This window comes from Papaver somniferum, chromosome 2, assembly GCF_003573695.1.
Source record: "Papaver somniferum cultivar HN1 chromosome 2, ASM357369v1, whole genome shotgun sequence".
NCBI classification, from domain to species: domain Eukaryota; kingdom Viridiplantae; phylum Streptophyta; class Magnoliopsida; order Ranunculales; family Papaveraceae; genus Papaver; species Papaver somniferum.
In genome coordinates, this window is record NC_039359.1 from 110906802 (window position 1) to 110926245 (window position 19444).

At 34.7% G+C, this 19444-nt stretch overlaps 1 long non-coding RNA gene across 2 annotated transcripts; it reads right to left on the minus strand.

Annotated features, from left to right (window-relative positions):
* Nucleotides 1–1299: 1299 nt before the first annotated feature.
* On the minus strand, nt 1300–2451 carry LOC113353803. Of its 2 annotated transcripts, none has more exons than XR_003361544.1 (3): nt 2348–2451; nt 1546–1674; nt 1300–1412 (listed from the first exon to the last, which is right to left on the minus strand). It is a non-coding gene; the product is annotated as an uncharacterized LOC113353803 (long non-coding RNA). The 2 variants fall into 2 exon arrangements; XR_003361543.1 differs by having other exon boundaries at nt 2341–2412.
* Between the last annotated feature and the right edge of the window lie 16993 nt (nt 2452–19444).

Genomic DNA, 19444 nt, shown 5'->3' on the forward strand with positions numbered 1-19444 from the left:
GATCCATCACAATCTTTTGTAACATGGTTTTCATTTATGTATTACATTTCGTAATACCAACAACAAAACAAGAAAAGAAGGATAAAAAAATATGATCAATAACAAAACTTAAACAAACTTATTTAGGTGTATTGAGGCGAGTAATCTCCTTACTTAAGACATTTAAGCCATGTACTTCATGTTATTACAGTGTATGGCATATGTCTCCAGCATTCAAAAATACCTTTAGATCTTCTCACATCACTTGAGGATCACCAAACATCGAACCCGAATGGATGTAGCACAAACTCTTCTTTAACTCTTGAAGACAACATGCAAACTACAATTTTTCTAGTACTAGTTTTGACTCTAAAAATCATTCATGCAATGGAGAATGTGTGGGGTTTATATAGGTTCAAGGAGACTCTTGGAGATATACTTTCGCGAAGAGTCACATCGTTTTATGGAGAGTCACATCCCTTGGGATAAGACATCATATGTTGCAAAGGATTAAGTGAGTGGACACACTAATTCATATTTCTATTAAAATTTCCAACAATCCCCACATTGAATAGGAATTCTTGCAAACTTAATGAAGACAATAGAAAGAGTTTGTGCGCGGAACATCATTGCATCGGGATTGGTAGCTTTTGGCTTTGGGTCTTCCGTAGTGAATACCTACCGGTTTACTAGTTGCTCAGTGAACGAGATGTCTGGAACTGCTCAACTTTTTGATGTAAACCGATGCAATAGATATATCACACAATTTATTCCCTTACATATTCGGTTTTCGGTTGTGTTTATTTCGGCTCTGAATGATGTTGTTTTTTCATGAGTGCTCTAGAGTAACGTAGTCTTATAGTTATCATAAAAGTTGCACCATTTCACACTCATATAGGTGATTTCCTATTTGAAAGTATCCTGCCATATTTTTCTTAGTCTAACTAAGCCATGGGAATCATTAAGAAAAATTCATGACTTAAAACCACTAAAATGAGGTTTGCTAATGTGAACTACTAGCTAGGACTTATCTGTAAAGTGAAGAAAAAACCAAAAAATGAAAATGTTCTACTTATATTTAATTCATGTTTTATTATTTATTTATTAAGAGAGAATTCGCTTATGTAATTAAAGTCTATTTACTCGTAAAAAACGAGCACATTCCAGAATACGTAATTCTGAATCAACAACTAAAATTAAGATCCACCGATGATGAGGTTTGGTATTTCGTAATCTCTTTTTTTAAATTATATTGAATTCTTGAAAACAAGCATATCCTCAAAGCATTCTCAGATTGTAAATGTTACTCCAATATAGTAGTAAGGTCACTGGTTGATGATACCCGTGACCTGAATTCGAAATTCGTAGCATCAATCGCGGGTGACTTCATCGAGTTCCTCCAAAATCTCGTTGCTGCCCTGGTGCTCCATAGACTAATTGAGCAAAATAATAGGAAAATGGGATTAAGAATAAGAATGATTGGGTTTGAAGCATTTAGGAAGATGACGAGATCAACATATTTTACATAACTCAAAAGCTTCGGAGCCAAAGTACTGAAGTAGTTACCTTGACCTGAGCATTCTTAGAAGGTACTGCATTCGAACAAAAGTTCCTAGAAGCTCCTTGGGAGAGCCTTTGAGAAACGAGTCTTCCTACAGCTCTCAGTGCCATTTTCAGAAGCTGTCTCTCTTTAGCCTTAAAAAGAAAGAATAGATTTCCTTAACATGCTCAAACCTTACAATCATCAAAAAAGAAGACACATATATATTTGATATTTCTCTAATCACATGAGGTTGTGTGTGTATAATTCGACACCATAAATACGATTGAAGCAACAGGATAGCATCGATACTGCAAACCATGCACCATGTTAGTGCTATCTATTTCATGGCTAGAGGTGTGAATATCTTATAGCCACTACAGACACTGTACATGGTATTGTAGCAAAACTAAATTCAGTGTGTAAAAACACATCGTATGCAATAAACTATGGCCCATCTAGACCTATATTAGATGCAGAACGGAGAAAGAAAATCTCTTCGACAGAAGTAGTTTTCCATCCCATCTCTCGCTAACACATTAAAACCGCAATTGAGGTTAAAATCCCCCAATGATGAAAATATCAATTCAATAATTTGATATATATTCTTATTATAACCTAAAAAATTTACCCAAATTGGATATTCTCATAAATTTCTACAACGAACAGATGAAGATACAGAAAACCCTTAAATTGAAGCTTCTTTACACACAAAAATAAATATAAATCTGTAAGGAAAAAAAATGAAAAAACCGAAGCTAGAAATTAGAGTAAAAGAAGGGAAATCGATCAAACTCTGAAACCAACGTAGATAAATATACCTCTTACCTCCCCTCTACAAATTTTGGTTGGAAAACCCTGATCTTTCTCCCTCTCGGTTATCGCGTCTTTTCCTTTTTCTTTTCTCTCGGATGCCCCAGGAATAATTGATTGTTTCGTACTCCGTCCGTACCACAGAGGGACCAATTCTGTTTTAGATTAAGACACTTTTATTGATTTTATACATTTCTATGTTTTTTCCAGTTTTACTCTTAATTATATTCCCAATGTTAGAGACATATATTTAATTGTGATGATTTCCAAGTAAATAAATAGCGATAATATAAGTAAAAAACCGTTTTGAAATTTGGACTTCACTATATATTGGTACAAGGAAAAATGGAAATTCCGCATATATAATAGGTACGGAGTGAGTATATAAAAGGGGAGAGAGAAATGCTTCAAAAAAAAGGAAAAAAGGGAGAGAGAGGTCTGTCCCGGACACGTGTCTGGATTGTCAATGGGATTTCAATTCCGTAATCGATAATCTGGGTTTCTATTGGAAATTTTCCGACATAACAATAATGGAAAAACGATACTGGAATGTCGGTGATTTTTGTCTTACCGGAACGGTATCAGTTGAGGCACTTACTGTTAGGTTAATTACGAATGCTGGTAATTATTACCACACGATATCAGTTGCATGTGTTTTTTTTCTAATACGAAAATAAATTCATTGATAGGAGGATTAAACGGCGAGTTTTTATCCATTTGGATTTTTAAACTATTCCATTCTAGAATATTGTCTTGATATCTCCAACTAACGGAATTATTTAGAGTAATTACAAAATTGACTAAAGAATGAGCCACATCATTGGCTTTCCTGGATGCATAAGTGCATACCCAATTATTAAAACTACTGCCTAGAACATCTAAAATGTCTATAATAATACTATTTGAGGTCCACCTCACAGCATTCCTATTCCCGTTAATGGCAGCAATTACATTTTTGCAGTCTCCTTTTATAAGTAGATTACTGCAACCTGTTGTCTTTGCCCACTGGATTCCTTTGTATGCTACAATGGCCTCAGCTTGCTCAGTATTTATGGGTATGTCTGGTGTTCATCCAACTCCATGTTGCTCACCTGCAATATTGTGAATCCTGGTCCTGATTTCTTATTTAATAAGTCAAATGGAGCATCAAAATTTAATTTTAAATAATACTGAGCAGGAGGATCCCAAGAATCCGTGTAATGTTAGTATCACTCTTATATTCTTCTTGACTTCTTATATTCAGTCACCGTTAGTCTCAACAGAAACAAAAAGAAAAAAAATCGAGAAAGAGAGAAAGAGACCCACTAATAAACCAGAGAGAAAGTGATAGAGAGAAACCAGAAAGAAAGATGTCGAAAGCTTTTGAAATGATGATTATGATGAATCATATGTCCAGTGAAGATATGAATCTAGTTTTGGTAAATCACTCTTTATTTATATAATTTGTTTTCTCATAACTTTTGTGATGAACATGTAAGTGAATTCGAGATCTGAGTCAATAATAATTACTACTAGAAGTTGTCATTGATTGAATTTGAATTGATAACAATAATAATACTCCCTTCGTTCCTAAATAATAGGATGGTTTCTATAAATAGATGTTTCAAGAAAATAGGTTGATTTCCTAATTGGGAAAGTCAAATGTTACTTTAGTTTTTTGGGACCACTTTTCTCTTAACTTCTTTTAATGACAAGTGTCATGGGGACCATTTCACTTCACTTCTTTTATTGACAAGTGTCATAAGGACCACTTTCAATGATTAATTCTCTTCATTTCCTTAATTTTCTATAAAAACAAAACCAGTCTATTAATTAGGAACGGAGGGAGTAATAAGAGCTTCTCCAATGGTGAATATGGACGTTTCCTACGTGGCATCATTTTTAAGACATCCTCTAGGTATAACATCCTAAATATTAGGAGAAAATAAATTTTATCTCCAACCCATAAAGTGTTGTATCCTTTTTTTACTTATTTGTAGGTATATAATTGGTTAAAATTATTTCCATTTTTGTTTATAATGATTTTTATTAATAAAAGTGTGACTAGGATGAGAAGACATCCTCTAAGTGAATGTCTAAAATTAGAGGTTCACCTAGAGGATGTTTAACCTTTTTTTGCCACATTATCCACACATCAATGGGTTGGAGATGATTTTTTATAAAAATGGTTGTGTTTCCTATGTGGATGAAGACTTTTTCCTTCACACACATTCCATTGGAGAAGCTCTAATAATGATTGTGTGTAATGGCCAAGTTTTATAGTGAGAGATTCTTTCTTTTTATAACTTTTTCAGCTACCGGTATTTATCGGTAATATTACCGATCTCCGGTAATTTAACGTAACGGTAACGGTTTAAATTTTGAAAATTCCGCCAAAAACTAACGGTATCGGAATACCGATAGGAAATATCAGTAACGGTAACGGTTGATCCAGTTACAGTTTTAATAGGTTCCATTGACATCCCTAGATCTGGTTAGGGATGAGCAAAGCACCCATACTCACAGATTTTATCCAAACAAGTCTGTGTTTTAGCGGGTGGACACTCAATTCGTTTCTCGGCGGACTGGGTGCGAGTGAATTTTTGAAATCGGTCGTTTTAACGGGTCAGACGCGGGTGATATATCACTCATCCGTCGAACACTCAATCCGGAAGGTAGTTTTGGTGTCATATCAGAATATGAAGGATAGGCTAGAGCGTGAGCAAGGTACTTACCTTTAGAAGTCAGAGAAATAACTAGGATCGGAATGAAAGATAAGGACAAATTTAAGGATATTACAATATGCATGATCACTAATCTTTTGTTGTTTGTGTTTATTGTACACATTATTAATATTAGTCTTTTGTAATTATATGTTGAAATCCGTCAACCCATCCGCATCGACCCAGTTCATCCATTTACTTGTGGGTATTTTACTCATTTGGCAATGGACTGGACGTGGGTGCATTTCTAATAACCTTCATTTTAATGGATTGGATTGGATGGTACCGAATCCGCATTTACCCACCCATTGCTCACCCTTAAGTCTGGTAGGTTGAACTCATAGTGTTATTTGTTGGGCCATGAAAATATAAGGTTTTATTTAGACAACAATAGAAAGCATCAGGGACCTATTTAACAAGCTCCTACAAAGCTTTGATAAGGTCAGCATCCCGCAAGTATCCAGGAATAGAGTAAGACACAAATGCTCTAGCTTTACTGGGGTCAGCAATACCTGGGTTTGTAAAAGAACAATTAATGTTGGAGTACTGGATAGACCAGCAATCTGTGAGCTCGAAACTGAAAAGAAGAAGACCCAGAGCTTGAACCTAACACAATCAGAAATTTATGGTTCCTGGATGGAAAAAATCTTAAAATATTTAAAATTCAAAGTACTTCCACTTAATTCACTGGAAGCACGAAGAACCACAACCAAGTCTGCAGGATATCATCTCGCGGGAGATGACCTGTACAAGAAAACCTACTTGGGTCCTCAGCTAAAATGTGTGATGGAAACATAAGTGAAGCTGATAATAGACGGAGACTACGGCAACCATGCTGGTAAAAGATCTTTAACTGGCAAAACGAGGTTGCAAGGCTGTTTTCAGCCAAATACAACACAACAAAGCTGATAAAGCAAAATTGCAATAAGCACAGTGTCAAAGGTAACCTCGATCTCAACTTACAATCTTAAAATGTTCATAAGCTTCCAGCTCGAAATGAATGTCATTTAAATGTGAAAATGACTCAGAGAAGTCGGAAAAAGCTCAATATCTGTGAAAAATCAATGATTTATACTATGACAACAAGATACTCGCACCATCTGAAATTCAGTATAATGTGTCATCTCCATGTCCATTCGTGCAGTGGATGATGGGTATCACGGGACCGTTTACAACGATAAAAACAAAATCTGCTCTAAAATTGAGCTCTGTTGAATATACGTTACTGCAAGGAAAAGCGTAAAACGCGTGGATACTAACTCACCTATATAAAATAGACTCTAGGTGGAAGAAAATTAGTAACAGTGACGATGATTATTTCTAGAAATGGGTTGAGGCAAAAAAGCGTAGTAACAATCACAGAGAAGAATATCAGGAAGTTCATCTAGGAGTACATTATCAGCAGGTTTGGTATGCCAATGACAATAATAGAAGATAATGAACCTCCGAGAACGATATTGCCAAGATAAACTTGACTCAAATTTATTGATATGCTTGTGATTGTCTAATTAGTCATGAGATATAGTCCCATAGATAGAAAGATGAATATAACTTTGAGAAATAGTGGTTCGTCTTCACTTACCTTTTGTTGAAAAACTTTTTCAAAAGGTTCAGTTGATCTTCACCTTCAAGCGGTAGAATGCAGTGATGCCCGATTCTCAACTACACACTTCTATCCTAATCTGAGACTTGACTAATTGTAGACTAGAAATCAAGACTTGTGAGTTCGACCGAGCAATGCTCCATGGGTTTCATGGGAGCGACTTTCTCTTTCATACCTTTAGGACTATTCCCTTTTGGATACTTTGTGAAACATCCTTTCTCCATTTTGGAACATCAGATCTTGTCTTCGTATTTACAAAGTCATGTCTTTTTCTATAATCAGGTCTTTTATGAGATGACCTTGTCGAGCGATAGGTAAAACTTGAACTATCATTATAATAATTCTTTTGCCTAAACTTAGGACAATAACGATCTAATTTCTTTAAGAGAGCAAACTTAGCCAATTCGTTTGATACAAAGGAAAGTGCATCCTACATCTTACAAACTTTGCATCCACATTACAAGTTTCCTTTATTGCCACAAAAATAACAATGCTTAGTAATATAAGAAGTGTGAGTTTTAATGTTACCTTTTTATAGATCCACTTGCATTGTACCTCGAAGCTTCTTATCTTTGTTCAACATTGTTACTTTCTTGATATTAGCAGAAATGCTTTCTTTGATAATTGTACTTGAAGAGTCTGGTTGAAAACGATTCTTATCCTTGACAACCTTTACTTCTTTACAAGAAATAAGAACATCTTTGTCATCAGTGGAAGTCTCTGGTTGACAAGAATTTGTATCTTTGATAAATTTTACCTATGTGCTAGTATTTGAAGCATTTATTCCCTTATAGCCTAATCCTTGTGTATCACGATGATTTTTTACTTTCTTCTAGTATTGAGGTTAATATGTTTGAGACACAATTGAACTTTTTCAAGTCCTCTTCCAACGTCTTGATTTTATCAAGATTACCAGTAAGATCAGCCTCAAAGCGTTTTTCCCTAGAGGGACAGACATGCACCTTCTTTCTCTTAAAAGCTAACTTGTTGAGAGTTATCCTTGCTTCAGATTCAACAAGTTTATTTTCCAACAAATTGACCTTTTCAAGAGAAGCATCACGATCTTTCTCTAATAGTTCTATTCGAGAAAGACCGGCACTTACTTTGTCTTCAAGACTCTGTATTTATTGAGAATCATTTTCACTCAACTTTTCGTGATCTAGACGAAACCTTTCACATTCTGTAGTCTTTGATTGTAAAGCAACATGAAGTTCTTATCTCGTTAGATATATTTAAGTTATTTTTGTAAGTAATTGCTCATAGACTGATTATGAGAGTGGTTCGACAACCTCTTCCGATACGTTAACTGAGTCTCTCATTAATTTTCGCTTTTGCTTAATCTTACTTTGACTCGTGTATTATAGGTTGGGTCGCACCAAACACAAATTGTTAGATTTTTTTTTTTTGCCTGCTCTGGTACCAATTGAAATGACGAGGATCCCCAAATGCACCATAAACATTTCGTTTCAACCTATAATTTTGATATCTTGTATGATCGTCTATGGACAAAGTCGAGACAATACGACAACAAGATATTTACTTGACCATAGTTATGGTACTTAAACCGATTGACTACAGGATCAACATCAAGTAATATGGATTAACATACAAGTGTATTTACTTTATTTTAACTAGAAAATTATAATGCGGAAGTAAAGTAAATAATACAAACAAGATTTTGTTAATGAGGAAACTGCAAATGCAGAAAAATCCCGGGACCTAGTCCAGTTGAATACTCTCAAAATTAAGCCATTATGCAAAGAACGAAAGTAAAACTCGTATAGTTGAGACCAGGTAAACTACCCCTAGTTACTTATTTTCCCCAGTATCCCTGCATCTTCGACCTTTTGGTCACGCACGTGAATCTCAAGAGAGAATTCACTATCTCGAGTTGCTTTACTAAGTAAAGTCTTATGTACTCAACTCCTTTTGATCGTATTCCAAACAAACAATAAAGGAACAAATCTGTTTGGTAACCAATCTATTCAATCTTTGGTAAAAGATATGTTGAGTTGTTGACAAAGTTTCTTATGTATAATCTAATAAACTCATTTGTCGGGTAAGATCAATCTGAATCAGTAACTTAGATTCAAATTCATAACTATCAGATTCGGATATTGAAGAATACCACCAAATGATAGTTGCTGGATCTAAACGAATTTATGATCGGATAAATCTAATATAAGTCGACTTCCAACCGATAAAGTTTTACACAAATATCATGGGAATTCACTTCTTAGCATCCATATATTATTATAAGATTTCTAATCACATGTCATGAGTTCAAAAAACTATGAGACCATGCCTTAAGTTTGAATAAAATACCTTTAATCATGTGACACTTAAAAAAATAAGAATATAGCAATGCCCTAAAACGTAGCAACAGAGTGAAAAACTTGACAAAGCATAATTAATAAGAAAATTTGATGCAACAAATTCGACACGTAATGGAATCAGTAACCATTCTCAAATCAACTTGTAAAGAAACTACATGCCAAAAAAATAAATTATTCGATGAATCACATAGATTGTTACTTCAATTGTTTTCGCAAGTAATATATGCAATGTTACTTATATTGTTAAAGAGGAACCAATGATGCCGCAACTTCGGAAAAATCATATCCAGATGCTACTATTCCACCCAAAATATACTATAAAATATTTTTTTCTATTACTCGATGGTTTTCTCACAAATTCTCAATTCTTTTCCTACCGGATCTCCTCCTTCAATTTGCCTCCTCTTCAACATAAAAAAAAGCTGCCTATATATAGTCACTTCCCATCAACTACTTTGGATAATAATCTTCGTTATTGATTTTCCAGTAATACAATTTGTGTATTATCCACCGATCCATCACAATCTTTTGTAACATGGTTTTCATTTATGTATACATTTCGTAATACCAACAACAAAACAAAAAGAAGGATAAAAAAATATGATCAATAACAAAACTTAAACAAACTTATTTAGGTGTATTGAGGCGAGTAATCTCCTTACTTAAGACATTTAAGCCATGTACTTCATGTTATTACAGTGTATGGCATATGTCTCCAGCATTCAAAAATACCTTTAGATCTTCTCACATCACTTGAGGATCACCAAACATCGAACCCGAATGGATGTAGCACAAACTCTTCTTTAACTCTTGAAGACAACATGCAAACTACAATTTTTCTAGTACTAGTTTTGACTCTAAAAATCATTCATGCAATGGAGAATGTGTGGGGTTTATATAGGTTCAAGGAGACTCTTGGAGATATACTTTCGCGAAGAGTCACATCGTTTTATGGAGAGTCACATCCCTTGGGATAAGACATCATATGTTGCAAAGGATTAAGTGAGTGGACACACTAATTCATATTTCTATGTAAAATTTCCAACAATCCCCCACATTGAATAGGAATTCTTGCAAACTTAATGAAGACAAAAAGAAGAGTTTGTGCGCGGAACATCATTGCATCAGGATTGGTAGCTTTTGGCTTTGGGTCTTCCGTAGTGAATACCTACCGGTTTACTAGTTGCTCAGTGAACGAGATGTCTGGAACTGCTCAACTTTTTGATGTAAACCGATGCAATAGATATATATCACACAATTTATTCCCTTACATATTCGGTTTTCGGTTGTGTTTATTTTGGCTCTGAATGATGTTGTTTTTTCATGAGTGCTCTAGATTAACGTAGTCTTATAGTTATCATAAAAGTTGCACCATTTCACACTCATATAGGTGATTTCCTATTTGAAAGTATCCTGCCATATTTTTCTTAGTCTAACTAAGCCATGGGAATCATTAAGAAAAATTCATGACTTAAAACCACTAAAATGAGGTTTGCTAATGTGAACTACTAGCTAGGACTTATCTGTAAAGTGAAGAAAAAACCAAAAAACTGAAAATGTTCTACTTATATTTAATTCATGTTTTATTATTTATTTATTAAGAGAGAATTCGCTTATGTAATTAAAGTCTATTTACTCGTAAAAAACGAGCACATTCCAGAATACGTAATTCTGAATCAACAACTAAAATTAAGATCCACCGATGATGAGGTTTGGTATTTCGTAATCTCTTTTTTAAATTATATTGAATTCTTGAAAACAAGCATATCCTCAAAGCATTCTCAGATTGTAAATGTTACTCCAATATAGTAGTAAGGTCACTGGTTGATGATACCCGTGACCTGAATTCGAAATTCGTAGCATCAATCGCGGGTGACTTCATCGAGTTCCTCCAAAATCTCGTTGCTGCCCTGGTGCTCCATAGACTAATTGAGCAAAATAATAGGAAAATGGGATTAAGAATAAGAATGATTGGGTTTGATGCATTTAGGAAGACATGGCGAGATCAACATATTTTTCACATAACTCAAAGCTTCGGAGCCAAAGTACTGAAGTAGTTACCTTGACCTGAGCATTCTTAGAAGGTACTGCATTCGAACAAAAGTTCCTAGAAGCTCCTTGGGGAGCCTTTGAGAAACGAGTCTTCCTACAGCTCTCAGTGCCATTTTCAGAAGCTGTCTCTCTTTAGCCTTAAAAGAAAGAATAGATTTCCTTAACATGCTCAAACCTTACAATCATCAAAAAGAAGACACATAATATATTTGATATTTCTCTAATCACATGGTTTGTGTGTGTATAATTCGACACCATAAATACGATTGAAGCAACAGGATAGCATCGATACTGCAACCATGCACCATGTTAGTGCTATCTATTTCATGGCTAGAGGTGTGAATATCTTATAGCCACTACAGACTGTACATGGTATTGTAGCAAAACTAAATTCAGTGTGTAAAAACACATCGTATGCAATAAACTATGGCCCATCTAGACCTATATTAGAGCCAGAACGGAGAAAGAAAATCTCTTCGACAGAAGTAGTTTTCCATCCCATCTCTCGCTAACACATTAAAACCGCAATTGAGGTTAAAATCCCCCAATGATGAAAATATCAATTCAATAATTTGATATATATTCTTATTATAACCTAAAAAATTTACCCAAATTGGATATTCTTCATAAATTTCTACAACGAACAGATGAAGATACAAAAACCCTAAATTGAAGCTTCTTTACACACAAAAATAAATATAAATCTGTAAGGAAAAAAAATGAAAAAACCGAAGCTAGAAATTAGAGTAAAAGAAGGGAAATCGATCAAACTCTGAACCAACGTAGATAAATATACCTTTACCTCCCCTCTACAAATTTTGGTTGGAAAACCCTGATCTTTCTCCCTCTCGGTTATCGCGTCTTTTCCTTTTTCTTTTCTCTCGGATGCCCCAGGAATAATTGATTGTTTCGTACTCCGTCCGACCACAGAGGGACCAATTCTGTTTTAGATTAAGACACTTTTATTGATTTTATACATTTCTATGTTTTTTTTCCAGTTTTACTCTTAATTATATTCCCAAATGTTAGAGACATATATTTAATTGTGATGATTTCCAAGTAAATAAATAGCGATAATATAAGTAAAAAACCGTTTTGAAATTTGGACTTCACTTATATATTGGTACAAGGAAAAATGGAAATTCCGCATATATAATAGGTACGGAGTGAGTATATAAAAGGGAGAGATAAATGCTTCAAAAAAAGGAAAAAAGGGAGAGAGAGGTCTGTCCCGGACACGTGTCTGGATTGTCAATGGGATTTCAATTCCGTAATCGATAATCTGGGTTTCTATTGGAAATTTTCCGACATAACAATAATGGAAAAACGATACTGGAATGTCGGTTTTTTGTCTTACCGGAACGGTATCAGTTGAGGCACTTACTGTTAGGTTAATTACGAATGCTGGTAATTATTACCACGATATCAGTTGCATGTGTTTTTTTTTCTAATACGAAAATAAATTCATTGATAGGAGGATTAAACGGCGCGTTTTTATCCATTTGGATTTTTAAACTATTCCATTCTAGAATATTGTCTTGATATCTCCAACTACGGAATTATTTAGAGTAATTACAAAATTGACTAAGAATGAGCCACATCATTGGCTTTCCTGGATGCATAAGTGCATACCCAATTATTAAAACTACTGCCTAGAACATCTAAAATGTCTATAATAATACTATTTGAGGTCCACCTCACAGCATTCCTATTCCGTTAATGGCAGCAATTACATTTTTGCAGTCTCCTTTATAAGTAGATTACTGCAACCTGTTGTCTTTGTCCACTGGATTCCTTTGTATGCTACAATGGCCTCAGCTTGCTCAGTATTTATGGGTATGTCTGGTGTTCATCCAACTCCATGTTGCTAACCTGCAATATTGTGAATCATGGTCCTGATTTCTTATTTAATAAGTCAAATGGAGCATCAAAATTTAATTTTGAATAATACTGAGCAGGAGGATCCCAAGAATCCGTGTAATGTTAGTATCACTCTTAATAAAAGTGTGACTAGGATGAGAAGACATCCTCTAAGTGAATGTCTAAAATTAGAGGTTCACCTAGAGGATGTTTAACCTTTTTTTTGCCACATTATCCCACATCAATGGGTTGGAGATGATTTTTTATAAAAATGGTTGTGTTTCCTATGTGGATGAAGACTTTTTCCTTCACACACATTCCATTGGAGAAGCTCTAATAATGATTGTGTGTAATGGCCAAGTTTTATAGTGAGAGATTCTTTCTTTTTATAACTTTTTCAGCTACCGGTATTTATCGGTAATATTACCGATCTCCGGTAATTTAACGTAACAGTAACGGTTTAAATTTTGAAAATTCCGCCAAAAACTAACGGTATCGGAATACCGATAGGAAATATCAGTAACGGTAACGGTTGATCCAGTTACAGTTTAATAGGTTCCATTGACATCCCTAGATCTGGTTAGGGATGAGCAAAGCACCCATACTCACAGATTTTATCCAAACAAGTATGTGTTTAGCGGGTGGACACTCAATTCGTTTCTCGGCGGACTGGGTGCGAGTGAATTTTTGAAATCGGTCGTTTTAACGGGTCAGACGCGGGTGATATATCACTCATCCGTCGAACACTCAATCCGGAAGGTAGTTTTAGTGTCATATCAGAATATGAAGGATAGGCTAGAGCGTGAGCAAGGTACTTACCTTTAGAAGTCAGAGAAATAACTAGGATCGGAATGAAAGATAAGGACAAATTTAAGGATATTACAATATGCATGATCACTAATCTTTTGTTGTTTGTGTTTATTGTACACATTATTAATATTAGTCTTTTGTAATTATATGTTGAAATCCGTCAACCCATCCGCATCGACCCAGTTCATCCATTACTTGTGGGTATTTTACTCATTTGGCAATGGACTGGACGTGGGTGCATTTCTAATAACCTTCATTTTAATGGATTGGATTGGATGGTACCGAATCCGCATTTACCCACCCATTGCTCACCCTTAAGTCTGGTAGGTTGAACTCATAGTGTTATTTGTTGGGCCATGAAAATATAAGGTTTTATTTAGACAACAATAGAAAGCATTCAGGGACCTATTTAACAAGCTCCTACAAAGCTTTGATAAGGTCAGCATCCCGCAAGTATCCAGGAATAGAGTAAGACACAAATGCTCTAGCTTTACTGGGGTCAGCAATACCTGGGTTTGTAAAAGAACAATTAATGTTGGAGTACTGGATAGACCAGCAATCTGTGAGCTCGAAACTGAAAAGAAGAAGACCCAGAGCTTGAACCTAACACAATCAGAAATTTATGGTTCCTGGATGGAAAAAATCTTAAAATATTTAAAATTCAAAGTACTTCCACTTAATTCACTGGAAGCACGAAGAACCACAACCAAGTCTGCAGGATATCATCTCGCGGGAGATGACCTGTACAAGAAAACCTACTTGGGTCCTCAGCTAAAATGTGTGATGGAAACATAAGTGAAGCTGATAATAGACGGAGACTACGGCAACCATGCTGGTAAAAGATCTTTAACTGGCAAAACGAGGTTGCAAGGCTGTTTTCAGCCAAATACAACACAACAAAGCTGATAAAGCAAAATTGCAATAAGCACAGTGTCAAAGGTAACCTCGATCTCAACTTACAATATTAAAATGTTCATAAGCTTCCAGCTCGAAATGAATGTCATTTAAATGTGAAAATGACTCAGAGAAGTCGGAAAAAGCTCAATATCTGTGAAAAATCAATGATTTATAAAGATATGACAACAAGATACTCGCACCATCTGAAATTCAGTATAATGTGTCATCTCCATGTCCATTCGTGCAGTGGATGATGGGTATCACGGGACCGTTTACAACGATAAAAACAAAATCTGCTCTAAAATTGAGCTCTGTTGAATATACGTTACTGCAAGGAAAAGCGTAAAACGCGTGGATACTAACTCACCTATATAAAATAGACTCTAGGTGGGAAGAAAATTAGTAACAGTGACGATGATTATTTCTAGAAATGGGTTGAGGCAAAAAAGCGTAGTAACAATCACAGAGAAGAATATCAGGAAGTTCATCTAGGAGTACATTATCAGCAGGTTTGGTATGCCAATGACAATAATAGAAGATAATGAACCTCCGAGAACGATATTGCCAAGATAAACTTGACTCAAATTTATTGATATGCTTGTGATTGTCTAATTAGTCATGAGATATAGTCCCATAGATAGAAAGATGAATATAACTTGAGAAATAGTGGTTCGGTTCTTCACTTACCTTTTGTTGAAAAACTTTTTCAAAAGGTTCAGTTGATATTCACCTTCAAGCGGTAGAATGCAGTGATGCCCGATTCTCAACTACACACTTCTATCCTAATCTGAGACTTGACTAATTGTAGACTAGAAATCAAGACTTGTGAGTTCGACCGAGCAATGCTCCATGGGTTTCATGGGAGCGACTTTCTTTCATACCTTTAGGACTATTGCCCTTTTGGATACTTTGTGAAACATCCTTTCTCCATTTTGGAACATCAGATCTTGTCTTCGTATTTACAAAGTCATGTCTTTTTCTATAATCAGGTCTTTTATGAGATGACCTTGTCGAGCGATAGGTAAAACTTGAACTATCATTATAATAATTCTTTTGCCTAAACTTAGGACAATAACGATCTAATTTCTTTAAGAGAGCAAACTTAGCCAATTCGTTTGATACAAAGGAAAGTGCATCCTACATCTTACAAACTTTGCATCCACATTACAAGTTTCCTTTATTGCCACAAAAATAACAATGCTTAGTAATATAAGAAGTGTGAGTTTTAATGTTACCTTTTTATAGATCCACTTGCATTGTACCTCGAAGCTTCTTATCTTTGTTCAACATTGTTACTTTCTTGATATTAGCAGAAATGCTTTCTTTGATAATTGTACTTGAAGAGTCTGGTTGAAAACGATTCTTATCCTTGACAACCTTTACTTCTTTACAAGAAATAAGAACATCTTTGTCATCAGTGGAAGTCTCTGGTTGACAAGAATTTGTATCTTTGATAAATTTTACCTATGTGCTAGTATTTGAAGCATTTATTCCCTTATAGCCTAATCCTTGTGTATCACGATGATTTTTTACTTTCTTCTAGTATTGAGGTTAATATGTTTGAGACACAATTGAACTTTTTCAAGTCCTCTTCCAACGTCTTGATTTTATCAAGATTACCAGTAAGATCAGCCTCAAAGCGTTTTTCCCTAGAGGGACAGACATGCACCTTCTTTCTCTTAAAAGCTAACTTGTTGAGAGTTAATCCTTGCTTCAGATTCAGCAAGTTTATTTTCCAACAAATTGACCTTTTCAAGAGAAGCATCACGATCTTTCTCTAATAGTTCTATTCGAGAAAGACCGGCACTTACTTTGTCTTCAAGACTCTGTATTTATTGAGAATCATTTTCACTCAACTTTTCGTGATCTAGACGAAACCTTTCACATTCTGTAGTCTTTGATTGTAAAGCAACATGAAGTTCTTATCTCGTTAGATATATTTAGGTTATTTTTGTAAGTAATTGCTCATAGACTGATTATGAGAGTGGTTCGACAACCTCTTCCGATACGTTAACTGAGTCTCATTAATTTTCGCTTTTGCTTAATCTTACTTTGACTCGTGTATTATAGGTTGGGTCGCACCAAACACAAATTGTTAGATTTTTTTTTGTTTGCCTGCTCTGGTACCAATTGAAATGACGAGGATCCCCAAATGCACCATAAACATTTCGTTTCAACCTATAATTTCGATATCTTGTATGATCGTCTATGGACAAAGTCGAGACAATACGACAACAAGATATTTACTTGACCATAGTTATGGTACTTAAACCGATTGACTACAGGATCAACATCAAGTAATATGGATTAACATACAAGTGTATTTACTTTATTTTAACTAGAAAATTATAATGCGGAAGTAAAGTAAATAATACAAACAAGATTTTGTTAATGAGGAAACTGCAAATGCAGAAAAATCCCGGGACCTAGTCCAGTTGAATACTCTCAAAATTAAGCCATTATGCAAAGAACGAAAGTAAAACTCGTATAGTTGAGACCAGGTAAACTACCCCTAGTTACTTATTTTCCCCAGTATCCCTGCATCTTCGACCTTTTGGTCACGCACGTGAATCTCAAGAGAGAATTCACTATCTCGAGTTGCTTTACTAAGTAAAGTCTTATGTACTCAACTCCTTTTGATCGTATTCCAAACAATAAAGGAACAAATCTGTTTGGTAACCAATCTATTCAATCTTTGGTAAAAGATATGTTGAGTTGTTGACAAAGTTTCTTATGTATAATCTAATAAACTCATTTGTCGGGTAAGATCAATCTGAATCAGTAACTTAGATTCAAATTCATAACTATCAGATTCGGATATTGAAGAAACCACCAAATGATAGTTGCTGATCTAAACGAATTTATGATCGGATAAATCTAATATAAGTCGGCTTCCAACCGATAAAAGTTTTACACAAATATCATGGGAATTCACTTCTTAGCATCCATATATTATTATAAGATTTCTAATCACATGTCATGAGTTCAAAAAACTATGAGACCATGCCTTAAGTTTGAATAAAATACCTTTAATCATGTGACACTTAAAAAAAATAAGAATATAGCAATGCCCTAAAACGTAGCAACAGAGTGAAAAACTTGACAAAGCATAATTAATAAGAAAATTTGATGCAACAAATTCGACACGTAATGGAATCAGTAACCATTCTCAAATCAACTTGTAAAGAAACTACATGCCAAAAAAATAAATTATTCGATGAATCACATAGATTGTTACTTCAATTGTTTTCGCAAGTATATATAAGCAATGTTACTTATATTGTTAAAGAGGAACCAATGATGCCGCAACTTCGGAAAAATCATATCCAGATGCTACTATTCCACCCAAAATATACTATAAAATATTTTTTTCTATTACTCGATGGTTTTCTCACAAATTCTCAATTCTTTTCCTACCGGATCTCCTCCTTCAATTTGCCTCCTCTTCAACATAAAAAAAAGCTGCTATATATAGTCACTTCCCATCAACTACTTTGGATAATAATCTTCGTTATTGATTTTCCAGTAATACAATTTGTGTATTATCCACCGATCCATCACAATCTTTTGTAACATGGTTTTCATTTATGTATTACATTTCGTAATACCAACAACAAAACAAGAAAAGAAGGATAAAAAAATATGATCAATAACAAAACTTAAACAAACTTATTTAGGTGTATTGAGGCGAGTAATCTCCTTACTTAAGACATTTAAGCCATGTACTTCATGTTATTACAGTGTATGGCATATGTCTCCAGCATTCAAAAATACCTTTAGATCTTCTCACATCACTTGAGGATCACCAAACATCGAACCCGAATGGATGTAGCACAAACTCTTCTTTAACTCTTGAAGACAACATGCAAACTACAATTTTTCTAGTACTAGTTTTGACTCTAAAAATCATTCATGCAATGGAGAATGTGTGGGGTTTATATAGGTTCAAGGAGACTCTTGGAGATATACTTTCGCGAAGAGTCACATCGTTTATGGAGAGTCACATCCCTTGGGATAAGACATCATATGTTGCAAAGGATTAAGTGAGTGGACACACTAATTCATATTTCTATGTAAAATTTCCAACAATCCCCCACATTGAATAGGAATTCTTGCAAACTTAATGAAGACAATAGAAAGAGTTTGTGCGCGGAACATCATTGCATCGGGATTGGTAGCTTTTGGCTTTGGGTCTTCCGTAGTGAATACCTACCGGTTTACTAGTTGCTCAGTGAACGAGATGTCTGGAACTGCTCAACTTTTTGATGTAAACCGATGCAATAGATATATATCACACAATTTATTCCCTTACATATTCGGTTTTCGGTTGTGTTTATTTCGGCTCTGAATGATGTTGTTTTTTCATGAGTGCTCTAGAGTAACGTAGTCTATAGATATATAAAAGTTGCACCATTTCACACTCATATAGGTGATTTCCTATTTGAAAGTATCCTGCCATATTTTTCTTAGTCTAACTAAGCCATGGGAATCATTAAGAAAAATTCATGACTTAAAACCACTAAAATGAGGTTTGCTAATGTGAACTACTAGCTAGGACTTATCTGTAAAGTGAAGAAAAAACCAAAAAACTGAAAATGTTCTACTTATATTTAATTCATGTTTTATTATTTATTTATTAAGAGAGAATTCGCTTATGTAATTAAAGTCTATTTACTCGTAAAAAACGAGCACATTCCAGAATACGTAATTCTGAATCAACAACTAAAATTAAGATCCACCGATGATGAGGTTTGGTATTTCGTAATCTCTTTTTTTAAATTATATTGAATTCTTGAAAACAAGCATATCCTCAAAGCATTCTCAGATTGTAAATGTTACTCCAATATAGTAG